General features: G+C 43.1%; 2 long non-coding RNA genes across 2 annotated transcripts; one reads left to right on the forward strand and one right to left on the reverse strand.

Annotated features, from left to right (window-relative positions):
- The first annotated feature begins 1,323 nt into the window (after positions 1-1,323).
- LOC119472049 lies at positions 1,324-22,994 on the forward strand. The gene is made up of 3 exons (XR_005201163.1): positions 1,324-1,835; positions 20,592-20,598; positions 22,984-22,994. It is a non-coding gene; the product is annotated as an uncharacterized LOC119472049 (long non-coding RNA).
- LOC108308260 lies at positions 12,255-13,741 on the reverse strand. The gene is made up of 2 exons (XR_001826853.2): positions 13,566-13,741; positions 12,255-12,558 (listed from the first exon to the last, which is right to left on the reverse strand). It is a non-coding gene; the product is annotated as an uncharacterized LOC108308260 (long non-coding RNA).
- Positions 22,995-23,354: the final 360 nt, after the last annotated feature.

Consider the following 23,354-nt stretch of genomic DNA (forward strand, 5'->3'; position numbering starts at 1 on the left):
AATGGGCATATACTATAGTTCTGAACAATGGAACATAAAAGGGAACTCTGCAGAAGGGATGTCTGGGAAAATCTCTAAGTCTTCAAAAGGAAGCAGGGTACTTTGTACTTGAGATGTTATTAAGGACATAGAGCTTGAACTATCTTGCAAACATAAAGGGGAGGCTAAAGGCAACAGCGGCAGGGTGGCAGAGAAAAAAGGTGGACAAGGATGGTTCCTGGAGAACACCGATGAGCCACCCAAATACCCAATCCTGGAAGTGCACAACTTCTGAACTTCTTTGTAAGATTAAAAAATCTCCTTATCATGAAATGCTTTTGAGTTGGGCAGTTTGTACGTGAAGTGCAAAGTACATCATTTTAGATAAGTAATAAAGATTCTGGATAGGAAGAAGGCAAAAACAAACACATTTTGAGGCAAGACTTTTTTTTTTTAAGACGGGTTTCACCATGTTCGTCAGGCTGGTCTTGAACTCCCGACCTCAGGTGATCCACCTGCCTTGGCCTCCAAAGTGCTTGGATTACAGGCATGAACCACCACACCCAGCAGAGGCAAGGCTTTCTTAGAGACAAGAAAGCTCAAAGCATATTTGGGGAAGATTGGTGGAATAACTTGACATTCATTCATAAACTTATTCAACAAGTATTTGTTGATGCCTACTGTGTGCCAGGCACTGTTCTAAGATCTCGGATTCTGCAGGAAACAAGATTGACAGGGTACCTCTTATGGAGTTTATTACCTTGTTGGGGAAACAGGGGTGCATGTGGACCGTGGCTGCTGTGTTGGCCAGCACAGGCATAGGGTCTGGGAAGGCCTAATTCAGGGAAGGCATGAAAGGATGAAACTGAGTTTGGCATTGGGTTCAGGCTTCTGCTGCTCTGCTCTGGATTCGTTCTCCAAAGAGATTTATTAGGTCAAAGGGTATAAACATTTTTAGGACTTTCCTAATTACTTTCCTAATTGGTTACATAAATGTATGATACTACCCAAGGAATACAGGTCCTGATATTACTGGTTTCAGATTTGGGGATTTCCATTTTAATTTGGCAGGGATTAATTTAGTAAAGGTGTTCATTTAATAAAGTTAATTCAATTAATTTAGTGAAAAAATACCATGCTTTTTTAATTTGCTTCTCTTTGATAATTAGTAAAATTGATTCTTTTTATATGTTTGTTAATATTTGTTCTTTTGTGAATTTTTTTGTTAGATTTTGTTCAGTTACCAGCTGAGATCTTAATGGATTCTTACCAACTTATCTGAGTTCTTGACATAGCAATGATATTAATCTTTTTTGGTCATGTTTGTTGTAAATATACCCCCTGGTATGTTGTTTATTGTTAATTCTGGTGATAGGTTGCATATAAAATTTATTTAAAGAAATCTTTATGTCGTTAAGAATTTTAATATTTTCTGTGTAGTATATACTATATTGCTATACCATAAGCAATACTAATTGCTTGTAGTATAAGAAACAGTATATTGCTTCTAATTATAGAGTCACCTTCCCACTACAGTTTTGACAAATTTTTAATTCTGTTTTCTTCTGGACTTCATAGTATTAAAGGTTTTTAAGATTTTAAATCAAACAAAATTAATTTTAATGTATAGTATAAGGTGTGGATCTAAATTCTTTCCTTCCCTCTCAAATTGTTGGTCAGTTATCCCTCCATCATTTATTGAAAATATTTGACCAGGCATGGTGACTCACATCTGTAATCCCAGCACTTTGTGAGGCCGAGGCGGGTGGATCACCTGAGGTCAGGAGTTCAAGACCAGTCTGGCCAACATGAAGAAACACCATATCTACTAAACATAGAGAAATTAGCCGGGGGTGGTATTGAATGCTTGTAATCCGAGCTACTTGGGAGGCTTAGTCTGGAGAATTGCTTGAACCTGGGAGGTAGGGGTTTTAGTGAGCTGAGATTGCGCCACTGCACTCCAGCCTGGGTGACCGCGAGACTTTGTCTCAAAATAAAAAAAAAAAAAGAAAAGAAAAAGAAAAATATTTGTTCATTTCATTGTATCATGATAGCTTTATCATACACTAAAATTGTTGTAATAATTAGGGAGTGTATTAGTCCATTTTCTTTTCTTTTTTTTTTTTAAGACGGAGTCTAGCTCTGTCACCCAGGCTGGAGTGCAGTGGCACAACCTTGGCTCATTGCAACCTCTGCCTCCTAGGTTCAAGGGATTCTCCTGCCTCAGCCTCCCAAGTAGCTGGGATTACAGGTGCCTGCTACCATGCCCAGCTAATTTTTGTATTTTTAGTAGAGACAGGGTTTCACTGTGGTTGGCCAGGCTCGTCTTGAACTCCTGACCTCATGATCCACCCACCTTGGTCTCCCAAAGTGCTGGGATTACAAGCATAAGCCACTGCACCTGGCCTATTAGTCCATTTTCACACTGCTATAAAGAACTATCTAAGACTGGGTTATTTATGAAAAGAGGTTTAATTGACTCAGAGTTTCACGAGCTTAACAGGAGGCATTACTGGGAGGCCTGAGGAAACTTAAAATTATGGCAGAAGGTAAAGGGGAAGCAACGCACATTTTCCCCTGGTGGAGCAGGAGAGACTGAGCAAGCCAGGGAGGAAGTGCCACACACTTTAAAACCATCAGATCTCGTGAGAATTCACTTACTATCATGAGAACAGCATAGAGGAAATCCACTCCTATGATCCAGTCACCTCCCACCAAATCCCTTTCCCAACATTGGAAATTACAATTTAACATGAGATTTGGGTGGGGACACATCCCTCTCCCAACATCGGGAATTACACTTCTACAGTTCTACATGAGATTTGGGTGGGGACACAGAGCCAAACCATATCAGGGTGTATATATATTTGATCTGATCTTTCTATTATACTATTATATTCTGGAAATCTGTCTATTCTTTTTTTTTTTGAAACTGAGTCTGACTCTATTGCCCAGGCTGGAGTGCAGTGGTGCAATCTTGGCTCATTCCAACCTCCACCTCCTCGGTTCAAGTGATTCCCCTGCCTCAGCCTCCCAAGTAGCTGGGATTACAGGTGCGTGCCACCACGCATGGCTAATTTCTTGTATTTTTGGTAGAGACAGGATTTCACCATGTTGACCAGGCTAGTCTTGAACTCCTGGCCTCGTGATCCTCCCTCCTCAGTGTCTCAAAGTGCTGGGATTACAGGTGTGAGTCACTGCACCTGGCCTGTCTATTCTTGTTTTTATTCAGTTCACAAATCTTACCATATTCCTGTCTGTTCTTAAATTAAGACTTCAATACTGGTGTGGTGGCTCATGCCTGTAATTTCAGCACTTTTTGAGGCTAAGGTGGGAGATTGCTTGAGGCCAGGAGTTTGAGATCAGCCTGGGTACATAGTGAGACCCCATCTCTCACTACAAAATGAAAGACTTCAATATTTTATTTTATTTTATTTTTTAATAGGTTTTTATTTTGATAGATCTTGTTCACTGTCTCTCATTTCCCTCCGCAACAGGTTTTCTTTTTTCCTCTTTTTTTTGTTTGAGTCAGGGTCTCGCTCTGTTATCCAGGCTGGAGTGCATTGGTGTAATCATGGCTTACTGCAGGCTCGAACCTGTGGCCTCAAGCAACCCTCTCACCTCGGCCTCCCAAAGTGCTGAGATTACAGGTGTGAGTCACTGCACCAGGCCTGTTTTCTTTCTTGCCTATTTAGAATTTTCCTTTTCCTCCTTTCTTTTGTCATATGTTTAAAAACATCCTTCTGGGATTTTTACCAAGATTCTGCTAAATCTATCACTTAAATTTTAGGAAACACATATTTATGTAATATTTAGGTTTCCCATCCAGGAACTTCTATTTTTCCATTCATTCACATCTTTTCAGACAACATAGAAGTGTTTTTTATTTATTTATTTATTTTGAGATGGAGTTTTGCTCTTGTTGCCTAGGCTGGATCTTGGCTCACTGCAACCTCCACCTCCCAGGTTCAAGCAATTCTCCTGCCTCAGCCTCCTGAGTAGCTGGGATTACAGGTATGAGCCACTGTACCTGGCCATCACATAGAAGGCTTTATAGATTTCCCAGCCTGACCAGAATGGTGAAACCCCATTTCTACTAAAAATACAAAAATTAGCCAGGTATGGTAGCTCATGCCTGTAATCCCAGCTACTTGGGAGGCTGAGGCAGGAGAATTACTTGAACTCAGGCGGCGAAGTTTGCAGTGAGCCAAGATTGTTCCATTGTACTCCAGCCTGGGCAACAGGGTGAGACTCCATCTCAAAAAGAAAAAAAAAAAGAGAAGGTTTTATAGATTTCTTTATAAATAAATGTATGTATATATGTTTGCCTGCATACATAGTATCTTAGACTGGGTGCCATAGAAACAAACTCAGAGATGGAGAGTCGTCTGCAGAGGGTTTTTTTTTTTTTTTTAACAGAAGACACACCTGTAACAAGCTGGCCTACAATGGAACAACGGGGACCTCAGCTGATTCCAGGGTGGGAGATAGTGGTGGGGATTGGGGGACATCCTCTGAAACTAGAATGGGACTTTGCAGTTTAGCAGTTTACAGTTAAAATACAATCTTTGAGGCCGGGCGCGGTGGCTCAAGCCTGTAATCCCAGCACTTTGGGAGGCCGAGGCGGGTGGATCACGAGGTCAAGAGATCGAGACCATCCTGGTCAACACGGTGAAACCCCGTCTCTACTAAAAATACAAAACATTAGCTGGGCATGGTGGTGCGTGCCTGTAATCCCAGCTACTCAGGAGGCTGAGGCAGGAGAATTGCCTGAACCCAGGAGGCGGAGGTTGCGGTGAGCCGAGATGGCGCCATTGCACTCCAGCCTGGGTAACAAGAGCGAAACTCCGTCTCGAAAAAAAAAAAAAAAAAAAAAAAAAATACAATCTTTGAGTGGACTAGAATGCTCTAGTCAGCCTCACTGTTATATGTTCCCTCCTTACATAAGCCTCAGAGACAACCAGATTATCCAGAGATGCTTAGGAAACATGAAATCAGACCAAGGGGTGAGCTAATTTCAAGAATTATCTCCCAACTAAGGCAAGTTCTGGCTATTCAAGGCTAGAAGTATACATGGAAGTCTGCTTAGCAAAGAGACCCCAACACCCTTAGCCATGTTTAGGGGCACTGATGTGTTTGCTGGGTTGACTGATTCACCATCATGCACTAGGTCTTTTTCTAACCAGGGTTCAAGCTTCTGTTGGCAGCATTACTGTTATGTTCTTCTCCTTCCTCCCTGAAATTACTCCCAGAACACCTGGACTGGAATACTGTCTCTTCTTAATCTTGTCAGTCACAAATTACAATCTTTCGATTTACCTTCAAATATGTAGCTAATCACATTTGTGGTGTGAGGATCTTACTAATTTAATTTTGAGATTAGCTTTCTTTCTAGTTTTTTCTGGAGGCAAGTTATTGTGATCTTTAAGGACTGACAATGGCTTATACAAAAGTCATAATTTAATATGATGTCCAATATTAGGTACTCTTTATTAAGGAGACTCATTCTATCTCTACTAACATTTAAAAATGAATGTATATTGAATATTAAATGCCATTTTTGCATTTATAGAAAAAATCAAATGATTTCTCTTGAGCTTAATAGCTTGTAACGTTTCCAATTAAGATATTCTTTTATTTGGGGGAATTAGCTCCTCCTTCTATTAATGAATTATTTTGATTACACAATGTGTGTACATGGCACAAAATTCAGAAGGTATGTATAGGTATACAGTGGAAGTCAATCTCCCTTTCTCCTCTGACTTCCATCCACTTAATTCCCTTCCTTAGGGCACCTGATGCTATCAGTTTCTTGTGATTATTCCAAATGTGGCTTATGCATTTTCAAATATTCTTCCCTATATACATAAATAGTAGCATACTGGCTTGAACTCGGGAGGTGGAGGTTGCAGTGAGCTGAGATTATGACACTGCACTCCAGCCTGAGCCACAGAGTGAAATTATGTCTCAAAAAAAAAAAAATTAGTAGCATACCATTCCGTATTGTTTAACATACTGCTTTTCTTGATTGACAATATTTATTTGATATAGTTCCATATCAATAAGTATAGAATTGTTTCGTTCCTTTTAATGGTGGCATATAACTCAGTATAAATATAATTATTTTATCACTCCCTTATTAATGAATGATTAAATAGTTGTTAGCCAATTTGCTTTTACAAACAATGCTGTAACTAGCATCCTTGTGCAGGTCATTTTTCATACATCCAACTGCATCTGTAGGATAAATACCTAAAACTCGAATTGTTGGGTCAAGTGCATTTTTGCTTTGAAAGTTGTTGCCAAATTGCCATCCATAGATTTATGCCAGTTACCATCACATCAGTAACAAATGGGTGTGCGGGTTTCCTCTTGACAATATTGGATAGAATGAAGCTTTTTGATCTTTGTCAATCTGAAGGTAAAAAATGACATCTCATTGTAGTTTCAAAGTGCATTTATCTTTAATAGTGAGGCTGAGTTTTTTATATGTTTACCAGCCATTTGTATCCCATGTGGAAGCTAAAGTCCGTAGTATAGTATGATTTGGCCTCTGGATCTCAATTTTTGCCTTGCAGAACCCAGAACATGTCTTTTCCATCTCTATAGCTTTTATATTCATTTAATAATAATAATAATTATTATTATTATTATTGCCTTCTCATCTGTCTGTGACTTGAATTTATTATTATTTTTTTAAGAGATGGGTCTCACTATGTTGTCCAGGCTGGCCTTGAACTCCTCAGCTGAAGTGATCCTCCTGCCTCAGGCTCCCAAATAGCTAGTAATGCAGGAAAATTCAACTGTACCCAGCTCATTTTGACTGCAAGTAACACAAAACCCTGACTCAACTTACTTTTATGATGAGGAAAATCGATTAGCTTATATAACATCATGTCATGGGATAGATAGAGTAGCTTTAGGGTGGGTTAGTTCATGTACTCAACAAGATAATCGAGGTCCCTGGCTTTTCTGTCTTTCTGATTTGCCACACTTCAAGTAGATTACTTCATGGTCATGAAATAATCACATCACAGCCAGGAATTTCATCGACACAATAAAGCATCTAGTTGAAGGAAACAGGCTATTTCTTACCCCAAGTCTCTTTAAGAACAAAGAAACCTTTTCTCACACCTGCTCCTGAAATTTCTTTCCTCAAATTTCAGTGGCCAGAGTCTTCTTATGCTCATTCCTAACCCAATGATTGGCAAGGATCCTGTGATATGATGATTGGCTCATGTTAGTCAGGATTCCCCCCTAAATTATATAGAACAGTAGTAGAACTCTCTCTCCATGCCTTCCCAAAATAATTGACATACTGCCAGCAAGGAACATAGGGACTGGTTATGGGATACACAACTGTGACTTCCCCAGCAATGCACATGCTATTCCTTTTGCCTGAAACCTCTGTCCACCATTTATTTTCCCATCTAACTTATGTTCTTTCAAGTCTAGGCTCTGAGTAGCTGCAAGGAAACCATCTTTATGCCCTCTAGGTTGGGTAGATAACTTCCTGCTACTCCCTGGCAGCCTGTGCCACCCCAACCACACTGCACTGCAGGCTTCACTCCTCAGCCTCCCACCACTCCCCAGCTCCTTGAGGGCAGGGACTGGATCTCATTTGTTCCTGTATCTCTAGCCGCTAGGACAGTGCACAGCACAGGGCAGACACTTAACTCATGCCTGCTGAAAGAAATCTATTTGCTCGTATTTTATTTTACAATTTCAAGTCTAGAGTCACAACAGAAATCCATTTCCAGGTTTTTCGTGTGTGTGTGTGTGTGTGTGTGTGTGAATGATTTGTTCGTTGGGATTTGGAATTAGGATGATCTTTTCCACATAAACCAAACTGGAGTGTTTCCAGAACAAGTTGTTTAACTTGTGGATTATTGGTTCCTTAAAAGCCCAGAGGCTCAGCAAGTATTTCCTGAACACGGACTGTGTGTTGGGGCTCTGTACAAGTTGGCACTTTATACAAGAGCAGTATGAGAGCTTGTCTCTGAATGCGTAGTTTATGCTTTAAGGCAGCATTTTTCAATTGTGGGTAATGAAATCAATTTCGTGGGTCAAACAATCATTAAAAGGGGGAGAAAGAATTCAATGAAGTAGAACAAAATGTATCAGAGTATATTACTCTTGCTAAAACTTTTGGCCGTGTGTGTGTGATAAAATGTACTTTTACAAATGGGTCACATTTGCAAAAGTTTATAGCCATTGCTCTAAGGATCAGTATATTTTCTTTGCTCTTTCTCTTTGAGATATTTTTTCTTTTTTTTCTTTTTTGAGATAGAGTCTTGCCCTGTCTCCTAGGCTGGAGTGCAGTGGCACGATCTCTGCTCACTACAACCTCTACCTCCCAGGTTCAAGCAATCTTCCCACCTCAGCCCCCCGGGTAGCTGGGACTACAGGAGCTCACCACTATCACTGGCTATATTTTGTATTTTTAGTAGAGACAGGGTTTTGCCACGTTGGCCAGGCTGGTCTCGAACTCCTGACCTCAAGTGATCTGCCTGCCTCAGCCTCCAAAGTGCTGGGATTACGGGTGTGAGCCACTGTGCCCAGCCTTTGTTTCTTTTTTAACTCCCAATGTCTGGGCTCTATGAAAAGAGGGAAAGACAAGGATTTGAGATTCTGTCTCCCATACTACACTCCTGCCCTGCCAGCCCCCACCGAGAGATTTGTTAGCCTGGCATAGACTTTTAGAGTCAGGAGGCAGAAGTCAAATTCTCAGTCCAAGACTTACAAACTCAGCAGCCTTCAGCAACTCATTGGACCTTTCAGAACATCTGTTTCTCTTTTGTGGAATGGAGATAACAATACCTGTTTCACAAGGCAATTAAGAGGATGGAGTGAAATATGTGAAAATATTATTTAGTAAACTCCCTTTAGGTCCTTAGAGGAGAAAAGCAAATTTCATGTGTAGGTTAAAGAACATCCTGTCCCCTGTGAAAAGGGGAAGGACCTCAGGGAATGGCTTCACAGAGAAAGTTGACAAGGGATGCTAATACCCAGGGGCTGCAGATATTTAAATCAAAAAAGGGGGAAAATCAATGGGAAAAGGTCAGGACCCTCCCATTTTTCTAACGAGCAGTTATTTTGTATTTCTCCATGGAGTTCACTGTGCCGGGGAGGCTGGAAGTGCTGACGCTGCACGCTGCTGAGTCAGGGGAAGGGAGGCGTTGCTGACACTGTTCCCTTTTCATAAACTTTGCAGGAAGGACCAGCCAGTGGACTCTGTCCTCCCTTTCATCCTTGGCAGGGGGTGTGGAGGGGGTCACCCAGCCTGGTGATCACTCAGGTTGGGAACTGTGGTTGAAGGGTGAGGGGAAGTAGAGTGGGGGTGAGAGCTCACAGCAAGCCAATCAGAGCGGCGGGTGTATGGGGAGGGTCATACCTCATACTTCTGAAATTCTCTCTTAATAGCTGTCTCCGAGCAACCATCACAGTGGAGAAGATGGGCCCAGGCTGTCCCATGGATCATTTTCTCCAGCTACAGGCAGGCTGCCTTCCTTGCAAATGCTCTGTAGGCTTCACAGCCTAGCTTCTTCTGTTGTCAGCTGTATTAACAAGGAGCCATAGATGGACTTCCTTAAATAAAAAGTTATTTTTACTTATTTGTTGTTACCTTCAAATTGCTGAGAGTTTTTTTTTTTTTTTTTTTTTGAGACAGGGTCTCACTCCAGGCTGGAGGGCAGCAGCACAATTGTGGCTCACTGCAGCCTCGACCTCCTCAACATGATCGTCCCACCTCAGCTGGGACTACAACGTGTACTACTTTGCCCAGCTCCTTTTTTTTTTGGTAGAGAGGGAGTCTTGTTACGTTGTCTGGGCTGGTCTTGAACTCCTGGCTTCAAGCGATCCTCCTGCCTTGGCTATTGCTGGGACTTGGAAGAAAGACTGTAGGGGATCCTCCCCTGCACACATACATACATACATACATACATACATACATACATACATACATTCACCCCTGAGACAAGACGAGGAAATGGGATGCTGGCTCACCTTGGCAGGCAGGCAGAGCAGCGGAGGTCACTACCTACCTGGGCTGGGACTTGTCCTTAACTATCCTAAGGGAATGCAGAATTAAGAGGAAGAGGTAATTCCCAGTGTTTCAAGAAAAGACTAGGGATCCCCTAAAACCCAGTGGTTCTTCAGTTGGTCGGTTGGTTTTTTCCAGACACTCTGTCCTTAAGGAGTCACATCCAGGATCGTGGCACTTCACTCCCTATTCTTTAACACACTTCAAACCTGCCTTGGCCCCAAGGGTGCCAGCATTCCCCAGCATGCTCAGTAGAAGGAGACGGTGAAACAGGCAGAGGGGTCATACTCACACCCATACAGGGCAGGAGAAAGCCCTAGGTCGTGTGTGAACAACTGCTGCCTCATCTCCCCAGCACAGCTGGACGCATCCGTCTGCCAACACTCATCTCTAGTTGTGCTTTCTTGACGGTCAGCGGTGACCTTTTAGTCATCAGTTCCAGTGATCTTTACTCAGGCCTCACCATTCAGCCGACCAGCTCTTCTTTCTGAAATGCTCACCCAAGTGAGCAAGTTCCTCCCCTACTCCTATGATGACTCTTTCTTGGGTTCTTTTTTTCTCTTTTTCTGCATCTTAAGTTTATGTCTTTCTCAAACCCGTCTTTAGCCCTTTTCTTTCTCTGCCGTCTCTCTCTCTCTCTGGGAAAACTTCAGTTTCTTTTGCCACGTGAAGTAGTGTCTTGTCAAGACCTTATTTTTGTCAAGTAACAGTAACCTACTCCAACTAGCTTAGGCAAAGAAGGGTCTACATCCTAAGGGGGTCTATAGGGCCCAGTAGAGGAGTGTGAGTACTCTGGGCAGGGGCTGAACCCAGGACTTGGGAGGTTCCCAGGAAGCCAGGTAGAATTTGCTGAAGCACTGGTTTCTGCGTTCTACGTGTCTGCTCACATCTGCTTCCTCTCCCTCCTCTCTTCTCCTGGACCACCATTTTACCTGGAACTTTCATGATCTCTTTAGTGATTTCCCTACTGTTGGTTGTATCTGCCATCTAAGCTATCTTATTTCACCAGCTATGCCCTCTGCCTATGGTCCCATGTTTTAGAGGGTCCCATGCTTTGGAGGGACTCACTCTGGCCCACTTTGGCTATACCTCTCATGGAGGAAAGAACCCACAAGGCCAGTGGGATGTTCCCACCCAGGGCCCATATTCCCCTTCTAGAGCCTAATTCCTGGGCCTGGGCCACTTCTCCTGCAGGTATGCTTCCCCGAGGACAGAACATACTACTATTGTACTTATTCCTAGGCATGAAAGGTGTGCAATGAGTGTGATGAGGTGAGAGTGGGAATGTGGATGGAGCTTGGTCATGTCTACGTGAATGTACTCAAGGCCTCTTGTCCTGTGGGACAGGGCCTGGGCTAGGAAGAGAAGTCGGGGGGTGGGTCAGGGGCCAGCTTTCTTCATTCCACCATGTGCCAGCATGGAGCTCTGAGAAGTTCAAGAATTCCGTATTTGAACCTGGCCTTCCAGGTTAGCCCGTTTCTTTCTCTTTTTCAAGAGCTGTATATTATCTTTGTGTATATTTTGTGTTTATGAAGGTATATTTGTTAGTATAGGGAAATTGAAATACTTTATCGGTTTGTTGGTAAAATTTACAGTTTTTATATAGGTGGTATGTGGACTTCCATCTGTATTCACACCCTGGGCCCCTCCGATCTTTGGGGCAAGTCTGTATTTTAGTTTGGTCTGATTTACACAAAATTATAGGCTGGGCATGGTGGCTGACACATGTAATCCCAGCACTTTGGGAGGCAGAGGCAGATAGATTGCTTGAGGCCAGGAGTTCGAGACCAGCCTGGCCAACATGATGAAACCCTGTCTCTACTAAAAATACAAAAATTAGCCAGGCATGGTGGTGCTCACCCATAATCCCAGCTACTCAGGAGGCTTAGGCAGGAGAATCACTTGAACCTGGGAGGTGGATGTTGCAGTGAGCTGAGATTGTGCCACTGCACTTCTGAGAGACAGAGCAAGACTCTGTCTCAAAAAAAAAAGTGGCCAGTTTGAAGTTGCTGAGAACAGGTCACACATCAGTGTAAAGGAGACATGATTCCTAAGGTCACATTTTACCTCTGTTCTGGATTTTCCTATAGTTCCCATGTGCTGGAACTCATCCCAGCCTAATTCATGTAAGGCCCTTCTAGGGTGCAGGAGCAGACCACAGGAACCTGGCTTAGTACTTAGCAGTGCTCAGCAACAGCTTCTAAGGAGGAACTCAAACAATAATGAGCATACAGTGTTGATAATCAATCTTCTATTGATATCTTTAAGGGGAAAAATTAGGGGGATAATCCACTTGGACCAGGAAGAAGTATAAGTGGGTAGGACTGGAAGTGGGGGAAGGTGAACTAGGGCGAGATGAAGTTCCATAACCTTCTCCACACTTCCAAAGTTGAGTCAGGTGCTCGTGCTGGGACAGAAGACCGAATCCAGGGTAAAGCTTCTGTTCAGCACAGCTCTATCTGCCAACACAGATAACTTGGAATATTTCCATGCCAGATGTGGAAGGGTCAAGAGCTTCGCAGCAAGTTGTTGTTGAGCTTGAGAGACAAAGAGGTAATTTTTAAATAGGGAATATGGAGGAATGTATATTCTAGGAAAAGCCTTGAGTGTAAAAAACTTTTAAAGTTATATATATATATATATATATATATATATAATTTAAATTTATAGATGTACATATTTAATTTTTTCTTCTTTGTTTTGAGACGGAGTCTTGCTCTGTCACCCAGGCTAGATGCAGTGGCGTGATCTTTGCTCACTGCAACCTCCACCTCTCAGGTTCAAGAGATTCTGTTGCCTCAGCCTCCTGAGTAGCTGGGATTACAGGCGTGCGCCACCACACCTGGCTGATTTTTGTATTTTTAGTAGAGGTGGGGTTTCGCCATGTTGGCCAGGCTGGTCTTGAACTCTTGACTGCAGGTAATCTACCCACCTCAGCCTCCCACAGTGCTGAGATTATAGGTATAAGCGACTGTGCCCAGCCCGTATTTAAGTTTTTAAGTTAAATAACATACACAGCTTTCCTGGACTTCAAAACCAGGTGTTAAGGACAGACTTTCCAAAATAGAGATATCAGTCTTTTTTTATATAAAATCGCTTTATCTCAAACTCATTGGTGTCGGCTCTAATGGAGGGAAGGGGATGCTGATGTCTCAGGACAGCTACCTGTGAAAAGCTTGAAGCACTGACTTGTGCAGTGCTTCTTAAGCCATAGCATGCATCGGAAACACCTGTCAGTGCTGGTTTGAAATGCAAAATTTACAAGACTTTTTTTTCCTTATTTATCATCTACTATGGTTTGAATGTGTCTCTCAAATTTCATGTGTTAGAAACTTAATCTCCAAATGTGACAATATTGAAAGTTGGGGTCTTTGAGAGATGATTGGATCAAGATGCTTTAACCCTTATGAATGATTAATCCATTTATAGGTTAATGGATTAATGGACTAATAGACTAGCAGGTAATCTTACAAGTGGAACTGGTAGTTTTTTAAGAAGAGGAAGAGAGATCTAATCAAGCATGTGAGTTTACTCAGCCCCTCACCATGTGATTGCCGGTGCGGCCTTAGGTCTCTGCAGAGAGTCCTCACCAGCAAGAATCCCCTCACCAATGTGGCCCCTCAATCCTGGACTTCTCAGCCTTCATAACTGTAAGACATAAAGTACTTTTCTTTATAAATGACCCAGTGCCATATATTCTGTTATAATCAATAGGGAACGAACTAATACACTATCGAAAATTATCTATTGAAAGCAATTATAGTAAGGATCTTGCTTTTTAACAAAAAATTATCGTATATATTTTAAATTAAAAAAAAACTACTTTAGCAATACTAAGAGAAAATAAGCCCAAGCCTGGTGGCTCATGCCCATGATCCCAGCACTTTGGGAGGCCGAGGTGGGATGGGGCTTGAGGCCAGGAGTTTGAGACCAGCCCAGTCAACGTATCAAGACCCCATCTCTACAAAAATATTTTAAAATCAGGTGGGCATGCTGGTGCACACCCGTAGTCCCAGCTACTTGGGAGACTGAGGCAGGAGGATTGCTTAAGTACAGGAGTTCACCACTACATTCCCACCTGTGTAATGGAGCAAGACTCTGTCTTAAAGGAAAATAAAAAGATAAAATAACATTTTATGTGCAGAAAGTTTGGAGAGGGCAAAATCAAGTAAAATTTCCCCATATTAACTCAGAAATAGTAATAAGGGCAAAATGTTCTAAAGGATGGCCTTAAATTGAGTCATTTAGGAAGAGTGTAATAAAGTTACTGTTTACAAAGCATGGACTGGGCTTAGACAACGCAAAAGGGACGCGCACTACCCTTAGGCTGGTAAGTGCAGGAGCCACTACCATGTCTGTAAGGACAAGGGGGTGGAACCCATTAAGGGAATTCAGAAAGCTAACAGAGACGGACATCTGGCAGGAAGGAATCAGAGAAATAAATATGCCGGCCTCACTGGCCAACCCCTAGAGGCTGGAGGGCAAGGGCAGCTTATTGATGTCATCCTCGTGACTCAGCCTCATGGGCGGAGAGCAGGGTAAAGAAGGGTGGAGAGCAGATCATGAGGAACAAATGGGGTCAATCTAGGACCTGTCAGAGATGGCTAAGGCACCGGAGTGGCTACTGTGTGTCTTAACAAGCTCTGAAGACAGCAGTACAGAGATTTCCTTTTCTATCATCTTGCCTATATAACCATGAAGTAGGTTCATAAGAAACCTATCATTAGGTGGCGGGGTTCGGTGGCTCATGCCTATAATTCCAGTAGTTTTAGAGGCTGAGGTGGGTGGATCATTTGAGGTCAGGAGTTCAAAAACAGCCTGACCAACATGGTGAAACCCCATCTCTACTAAAAATACAGGGAAAAAAAAAAAAGTTGGGCATGGTGGCAGGCGCCTGTAATCTCAGCTACTTTGGGAGGCTGAGGTAGGAGAATTGCTTGAACCCAGGAGGTGGAGGTTGCAGATTGTGAAGGTTGCAGGTGGAGCTGAGACTGTGGCACTACACTCCAGCCTGGGTGACAGAGTGAGACTCCACCTCAAAAAAATATATATACATATCATTAAGTATTATGGTTTTGTATTGTATTCTGGAAGGAGCCTAGAAATCTGAACTTCAAGTAAGGACTCCAGCTGAGGGCGGTGGTTCACATCTGTAATCCCAGCACTTGGAAGGGTAAGGTGGGAGGACTGCTAGAGCTCAGGAGTTTGAGAACAGCCTGGGTAACATAGCAAGACCTTGTCTCTACCAATAATAAAAAAGGAGTCCCTATAACTCAATGACAGTCTCTGTTCTCTTTGGTGCCTGTTAGGGCTGTGCAGAAATTCCAGTCTCCCAAGCCAGCTCAGTCCTGCAACAAACATGTAGAGGGAACATCTGTAGCCTGAAAGAGGAAGGTCAGACCTGACCTGGTTTCACAGGACCCTAGGAGCCTTTTAGGTATGAGTGGGCCCAGGCTGCCGTCTCTAACAAGGTTCACCTTATCTTGGCTCCTGGGCTGAATGGCTGAGCTTTCCAGGCTTGGGCTGGAGAGGCCCCTCCTATTTAGCTTCCTTGTCAGCAATTTCCAGAAGGTGAAAGTTACCTGCCAAAGGTAGTAACCTTAAACTGCAATAGAAATAATCCTCTGGGCTAGAGATGCCAAGGTTGTACCCAAAGTTTCCAAGGCAGGGTAGCCCTTAGCCCTGTGTCTGTGTCCCTGTAAAGGCCCTAGTCTTCTTTGACTGGTGTGTTGGTGACCTGTAAAGTTTGGGCATGGGCAGAGCAGGCCGCAGGGCCCAGCCTGGCTTCCTATGGAAGCCAGCAAGTTTCCTGCAAAGAGGAAGTTCTGGCTTGAAGGCCTCGAGGACAGTGAGAGAGCCCTTCTCTAACTGCAGCGGTAAGGAACTGCTCATCCATCCTATTCCATATAAAGGGACCCCTAGTGTTTCCTGGGCTGACACAGAGAAGAACGATTTATTTCTCAGCTATAGTTTTCTGAATTGGCAAGCTCAGGCTGGAGTGGGGAAAGCAGATCCAAGACAATCATGTGATGGAATTACACCTGCTGAGATAAAGCACAGTGCCGCTCCCCAAGCAAACATTCTTGCAGACTCTACACTGCAAACTCGGCTCAGGAGGTGCTGGACTAATTTGTCTTTTGCCAACTAAAGGCAAATGCAGGGGGGCAGAGCCTGGCAGCTTCTCCTGCTGCCTGGTGATTTGAGGATCACTCTGTTTCCCTCCCCCCTCCACCACTCTCCCACTGATGCCTAAATAACAGGTACAAATTTGCTCCACTTCGCCAAGGAGCAAGGAAATGCACATCTCTTTACTTTTTCAAATCAAGTGGAATCATGCTCTGAGCCCCACCTTGCCCTGGCTGGTACAATCCCCAATTTTAATGATTATTGAAATCCTCTCTTTTCTGTTGAGCTATACTAGAATCCAGGGGCCTGCTTGGTAATGGAAAAGTGGGCAGGGGATTGAGTTAGCCAGTACAATAGCCACCATTATTAATGTTGCTTCTTTTGTTATGTGTGACACAGCTGTTGGACTAAAAGGTTTCCCCTCAAAGTGCCTACTTTGCCTACAGGCTCTGCCACAGTGACCCTTGTCGATGTTTTCAAGGTCATATAGTTAGAGATTGTCTTTGAGGTATTAGTCATGTGCCAAGTTTGGGTGCTGGTGGTGGTAGAAGGAGTGCTGAGGAAACTTTAGATCTCCCTGTAATCTAGGTCAGCATCTCCTGTTCTTTGTTATATGTAGTTAATATTTTCTCATTTTCACGTATGTAGCCATATAAACAGCTTAGAGCATCCTCCACCCCTCCCGGCCTTTCAACCAGATTGCTGCCGGTAAACCTCTCCTACAAAGACATTCTGACTACCAGGCACCAAATGCTCCCCTAGGCACCTGCAACCTCCAGAGCCCTTTACAGAAAAGGCACAAGTCTCTATTATTTGAGGATGCCTCTCCTTAATGTCCTCCCAGACTTATAGAATCCATTCCTCTCTCATCCACAAAGCCCTAGCTTCTCTCTACCCAATCCCCACCTTATCCTCTGGGGCACTGCTATCTAATTTCTTCCTGGGCCTGACCCTTGAATTATAGAGAAACCATTAGCTAACTGCTGCCACCACCACCCCCAAGACAAAATGAGCTAAGACTGACCACTAAACACAAAGCCTTGGCTAACTGGGAAGCTAGGAGGTCAGTGAAGAGTAACATAATTTTTTTTTTTTCCAACCAGGCCCAATGACTCACACCTGTAATCCCAGCACTTTGAGAGGCTGAGGTGGGTGGATCACCTGAGGTCAGGGGTTCAAAACCAGCCTGGCCAACATGGTGAAACCCCATCTCTACTAAAAATACAAAAATTAGCCGAGTGCAGTGGCAGGCGCCTGTAATCCCAGCTACTTAGGAGAATCGCTTGAACCTAGGAGGCGGAGGTTGCAGTGAGGAAAGATCGCACCATTGCACTCCAGCCTGGGTGTCATGAGTGAAACTCCATTGCAGAAAAAAGAAAAGAAAAAGTTTTTTTTCCTACAGCAGAAAGAAAAAAAAAAGTCTCATTCGATTATCATCATTTGATTATCATTCTGTTACCAGAGTCATTCCTTTGGGTGAGACATTGCTGCCTCCAAGGGATCCCATATTAGGATGTCCCCTTGGGAGGGGTAAGGAAGCATGGCTAACACCTGACTATGAAGAGGTTCACCTGACACTTCCTGACATGGCAGGTGGGAGAGTATGGGTAGGGGAATTGGGAGAGGACTGCCTTTCCTTGCTTTATACCCCTGTCCAGTGGCTGGCTTTGTGGTTGGCTCCATCGGGTAGGACCCACCAGGAAACCTTCTCTTCTTTCCATTGAAGACAAGCATGCAAGTTTTCTGTGGTTTGTTAGGACTGGGCCACCACATCCTCAGCAAGCAGCAAGGTGGGGTGATGATCTCCGATATCAAACCACCTGGGAGTTACTGCTGTTTTGTAAAAACAAAGGCCCAAAGGTAAAATTTAGAGAGAGCAGGGTATGGAACATATCTGGGTATGGAACAAGCTCACGTATCTGGCAGAGGCACTGAGGCCACTATTGCTGGCCTTGTTCAGTGCCACCTGGGTGGGGGTCAGCAATGAGTTCATTCAACTCATGTGGTCAGGGGCAAGCACTGGGACAAAGTTGTCCCCAGAAGAGGTAAGAACCAGAAGGCAGCTTCTGGGTCTCATCTGGATTAATAAAAGCCCTGAGCACTGACTCTGGCAGGAGCCAGTTTCCTTCACTTACTAGGTGGTGGCCTTGGGGATTTACTTATGTTCTGTGACTCAGTGTTCTCATCTCTAAAATGGGGATAATATATCCACTCCATAGAAATGTTGCAGGGCTTTGCACTTGGAAGAGTACTTGACACACAGCAAGTATTATACAAATGTCAACTGCTGTAGTTACTGTTGTTGCTGTCTACAGAAGCCAGGTGTGGACCACAGAGCCAGAAGCCTTGGGCAAGTCTCCGGAGCTGAAACTAGAAAGAATTATTTATACCAGTTCCCATCCCGCCTAGGGCTACAGATGAGATAACAGCTGTAAAACAGTCTCAGCTTCCCTGGGGGGGACAAAATATCCAGATTCACTTCCAGAATACACGGAACAGAGGCTATTTCTTTTAGGCTCTTCAGCCTAAGCAGATTTTACTCTTGAGGTACCCCCTTGATGACTGTGATTTGAGGGTCCCCCACACATCTCCATCATAGGCTTGCCTCAGTATCTAAAATTTTCTTCAGGGCTTCCAGTTCAGAAGATGTAATAATCCATTCTACAGTCATACCGTCTGTGTGTAAACTCTGGCTGTGTCACTCACTAGCTGTGTAATCTTCGAGAGGTTACTTAATGTCTGCACCTCAGTTTCTCATCTGCAAAAGTGAGGGTAAAGACAATAGCCTCTTGATAGAGGCAGAGTGTGAATCACAGAAAATAGTGTGTGTGAAGGTTTAGCAAAGTGCCTGGTACACCCTGCACCGGTGGTAATGTTGATTTGACTAGAGGAGGCATAAATTCACAATTTAATAGTGACCACTGGATGAGCTTAGAGGACATGATGTTAAGTGAGGTAAACCAGGCACAGAAAGACAAACACCACATGATCTTCACACATACATGAAATCTAAAAGAGTTGATTTCATAGAAGGAGAGAGTGGAATAGTGGTTACCAGAGGCTGGGGAGGGTGGGGAGGGGAGGAAAACGGGAGAGGTTGGTCAACAAGTAAAAAGTTACATTTAGGAAGAATAAGTTCTAGTGTTCTATTACATGGTAGGGTGACTGTAACTAATAACAATGCAGTACCTGTTTCAATATAGCTAGATTTTGAATGCTATCATTACAAAGAAGTGTTTAAAGTAGATGGGTATAGTAATTACCTTGAGTTGATCATTATACAGTGTATACATGCATTGAAACATCACATTGTACTCCATAAATATGTGTAATTATTTTGTGTCAATTATAAACAAAAATGAACAAAAATATTTATTAAACCAAAAATACTCAATTTTTAAACACTTTATAATAAAAATTATCACAGGTACAAAAATGTTGAAAAACTAATACCAGTAACGCCTTTAAACACATAATTTATTCTTTTTCATTATTATTATTATCATCGTTTTTTGAAATAGGGTCTCATTTTGTTGCCCTGGCTGGAGTACGGTGGTGCCACCTCCCCAGGCTCAAGTGATCTTCCTACTTCAGTCTACAGAGTAGCTGGAGCTACAGGTGCGTGCCCAGCTAATTTTTGTGTTTTTGGTAGAGATGGAGTTTCTCCATCTTGCCCAGGCTGGTGTTGAATTCCTGTGCTCAGGCGGACAGCCCCACCTTGGCCTCCCAAAGTGCTGGGATTACAGGCGTGAGCTACCACACCTGGCATCATTTACACTGAATAATTGTTTTATCTATGTCTTCGCCATTTTGTTTTTTTGCTGTTATTGGAGGTTTTCTTGTGCTATTATTTTACTGTTTTGTGAGTACATATATTTACCCCTTAACAATTTGAAAAAAAGTTGCAAGCATCATGACACTTTTTCCCTAAATACTTCAGCATGTGGTTACCCCAAATAAAGACATTCAGGAGAATCACTGTTACCACATCTACAATAACTGATAATGATTCTTTAATAATAATATTATTATTATTTTGAGATGGAGTTTTTCTCTTGTTGCTCAGGCTGGAGTGCAATGGTGCCATTTCAGCTCACCACTACCTCCACTTCCCAGGTTCAAGAGATTCTCCTGCCTCAGCCTCCTGAATAGCTGGGATTACAAGCATGTACCACCACACCCAGCTAATTTTGTAATTTTAGTGTAGACGGGTTTCACCATGTTTGTCAGGCTGGTCTTGAACTCCTGACCTCAGGTGACCCACCCACCTTGGCCTCCCAAAGTGCTGGCATTACAGGCGTGAGCCACTGCAACCAACTTCTTTACTATTATTTAAATAACTATTATTACTGAGTCCATATTCACAGTTTTTCAGTTGCTCCCAAAATGTCATTTAGAACTGTTTTTTCCTATTAGGAACCAATCTTTTCACTGACTTTTGAAGAGACCAGGTCCTCTGTTTTACTTTTGGGATTTGTCTTGCTGTTTTCTTGTGGTGGTGTTTTTAGTGAAGTTTTGAAGAAGGATGAAACAATCTGGAGCTTGAGCCGGAATCCCTGGGTTGCCCCAAGGACACATGCTCTACTGCCCATTGAAAATGAGGGAAGAAACCAATAAACAAGCCAAAGTCATTTTCTTGTTTATTGCAGTAAAACATACATAACATAAAATTCACCATTTTAGCGATTTTTAATTGTACTATACAGTTCAGTGGCATTAAGTACATTTATGGTGTTGTGCAACCATCATCACCATCCATTTCCAGAACGTTTTCATCTTCCCCAGCTGAACCTCTCAGCCCATTCAGCGTGAACTCCCCATTCTCCCCTCCTCTCAGCCCTGGCAACCACTATTCTACTTTTTGTCGGACTGAGCACAATGGCTCATGCCTCTAATCCCAGCACTTTGGGAGGCCGAGGCGGGTGAATAACCTCAGATCGGCAGTTCGAGACCAGCATGATCAACGTGGAGAAACCCCGTGTTTACTGAAAATACAATAAATTAGCCAGACGTGCGCCTGTAATCCCAGCTACTTAGGAGGCTGAGGCAGGAGATCTCTTGAACCTGGGAGGCGAGGTTGCAGTGAGCCAAGATTGTGCCACTGCACTCCAGCCTGGGTAACAAGAGCGAAACTCTGTCTCAAAAAAAAAAAAAAAAAAAAAAAATAGGAAAAAAGTACCTTTTGTTTTTGTGAATTTCAGTACTCCAGGTATGTTACACACTACCTGTCCTTTTGTGATTGGCTTATTTTGCTTAGCATGATGACTTCAGAGTTTATCCATGTTATACCATGGTCAGCATTTCATTCCTTTTTAAGGCTGATTAATAATTAATTATATGCATGGAACACATTTTGTTTATCCATTCATCTGCTGACTGACACCTGGGTTGCTTCCACCTTTTGGCTAATGTGAATAATACAGCTATGAACATGGGTTTACAATTTTCTGATTGCATCCCTGCAAGGCATACTCATTTTTACCTTATGTTGTGGGACCAGCCCTCATGCAGCCTCTGATAACTGGTAAATTTAGAAATCATGTTTTACATCTGCATGATTCTCTCCCTTTTACCAAAATCTATCATGAAACAACTCTGTCAGTCTTGCCATTATCTGGGTTTACAACCATCTATACCAACAATAGAAATGTGGGCACAACTCACAGCAGGTGTTTCTGCATTGCTTAATGTGGTAAGTTTACTGATTATACCATTATGGAGTAAGAAGACAAACATTGCAAGCTTTTAAAGCTAAACTCAAAGGCCAGAGTTGCCTTTCTAAATCAACCTAAAGAATGTTTAATCTGTTAGGCTCCCATACTTCAGAGGAGTAGCCTATTAAATGCACTTATTCCAAGATTTCAAATGTGCACATGTGATTTATATCTAGCCATCCACAAAGTATGAGAGGAAGCAGGGCAAAGTAGAATGAGCTCTGAACTGGATAATGTGGAGATGGGGATCCAGCAACTGGGCCCTGCTGATAACCATGTGATCTGGGGCAAAGCCTCAACTTTATCGTGCCTGGGTTTTCTTGTCTGTCAATTGGGAAGCTGGCTTATAGCCCTCAACTGCTATGATTGCCTGAGCTACATTTTATTTATTATTTTTTGCAGAAGTCTGTAATAGGCAGGTGTGGAAAGGGGGAAGCCCTGAAGTTGAGGTCATATCTTAGTGAACACAAATTAGTTGGGTGACCTCGGATAGATTCTGTAATTTTATGAGCCATATTTTCTCAAAAAATTCTTCTGCAAAATGGGCATGGTAAATGCTGTAGAGCAGTAATGAAAATGGTAAGTCATAAGGTATGACGAAAGAGCTTTGGAAATTTCAAGGTGCTATATTGTCACATGAGAGTGATTACGTGGTGACTTTTTTTTTTTTTTTTTCCTTGAGACGGAGTCTGGCTCTTTCACACAGGCTGGAATGCATTGGTGTGATTTCGGCTCACTGCAACCTCTGCCTCCTGGGTTCAAGCAATTCTCCTGCCTCAGCCTCCTGAGTAGCTGGGACTACAGGCATGCACCACCATGCTCAGCTAATTTTTGTATTTTTAGTAGAGACAGGGTTTCACCATGTTGGCCAGGATAGTCTCAATCCCTTGACTTCATGATCCCTCGCCTTGGCCTCCCAAAGTGCTGGGATTACAGGCATGAGCCACTGCACCAGGCTACATGGTGATTTTAAACTGTGAAGCGTTCTACAAATGTAAGGGACTAGTAGGGACCTTGTAAGCATACTTAGTAGGACTAAATTACTATTGTCCTAAGTAAGGGCACTAATCTTACTGACTTATACAAACTCAGTATTTTACAGTAAAAGTAGATTACGGCCAGGCGTGGTGGCTTGCACCTGTAATCCCAGCACTTTGGGAGGCCGAGTGGGGCGGATCACCTGAGATCAGGAGTTCGAGACCAGCCTGGCCAATATGGCAAAACCCCATCTTTACTAAAAATACAAAAATTAGGGCTGGGTGTGGTATCTCACACCCATAATCCCAGCACTTTGGGAGGCAAAGGTGCGCGGATCACCTGAGGTCAGGAGATCGAGACCATCCTGGCCAACATGGCAAAACCTCATCTCTACTAAAAATACAAAAATTAGCTGGGTGTGGTGGCGCATGCCTGTAATCCCATCTACTCAGGAGGCTGAGGCAGTAGAATTACTTGAACCAGGGAGTTGGAGGTTGCAGTGAGCCGAGATCGCG

Source organism: Cebus imitator, unplaced genomic scaffold (genome assembly GCF_001604975.1).
Source record: "Cebus imitator isolate Cc_AM_T3 unplaced genomic scaffold, Cebus_imitator-1.0 Scaffold83, whole genome shotgun sequence".
Taxonomy (NCBI): Eukaryota; Metazoa; Chordata; class Mammalia; order Primates; family Cebidae; genus Cebus; species Cebus imitator.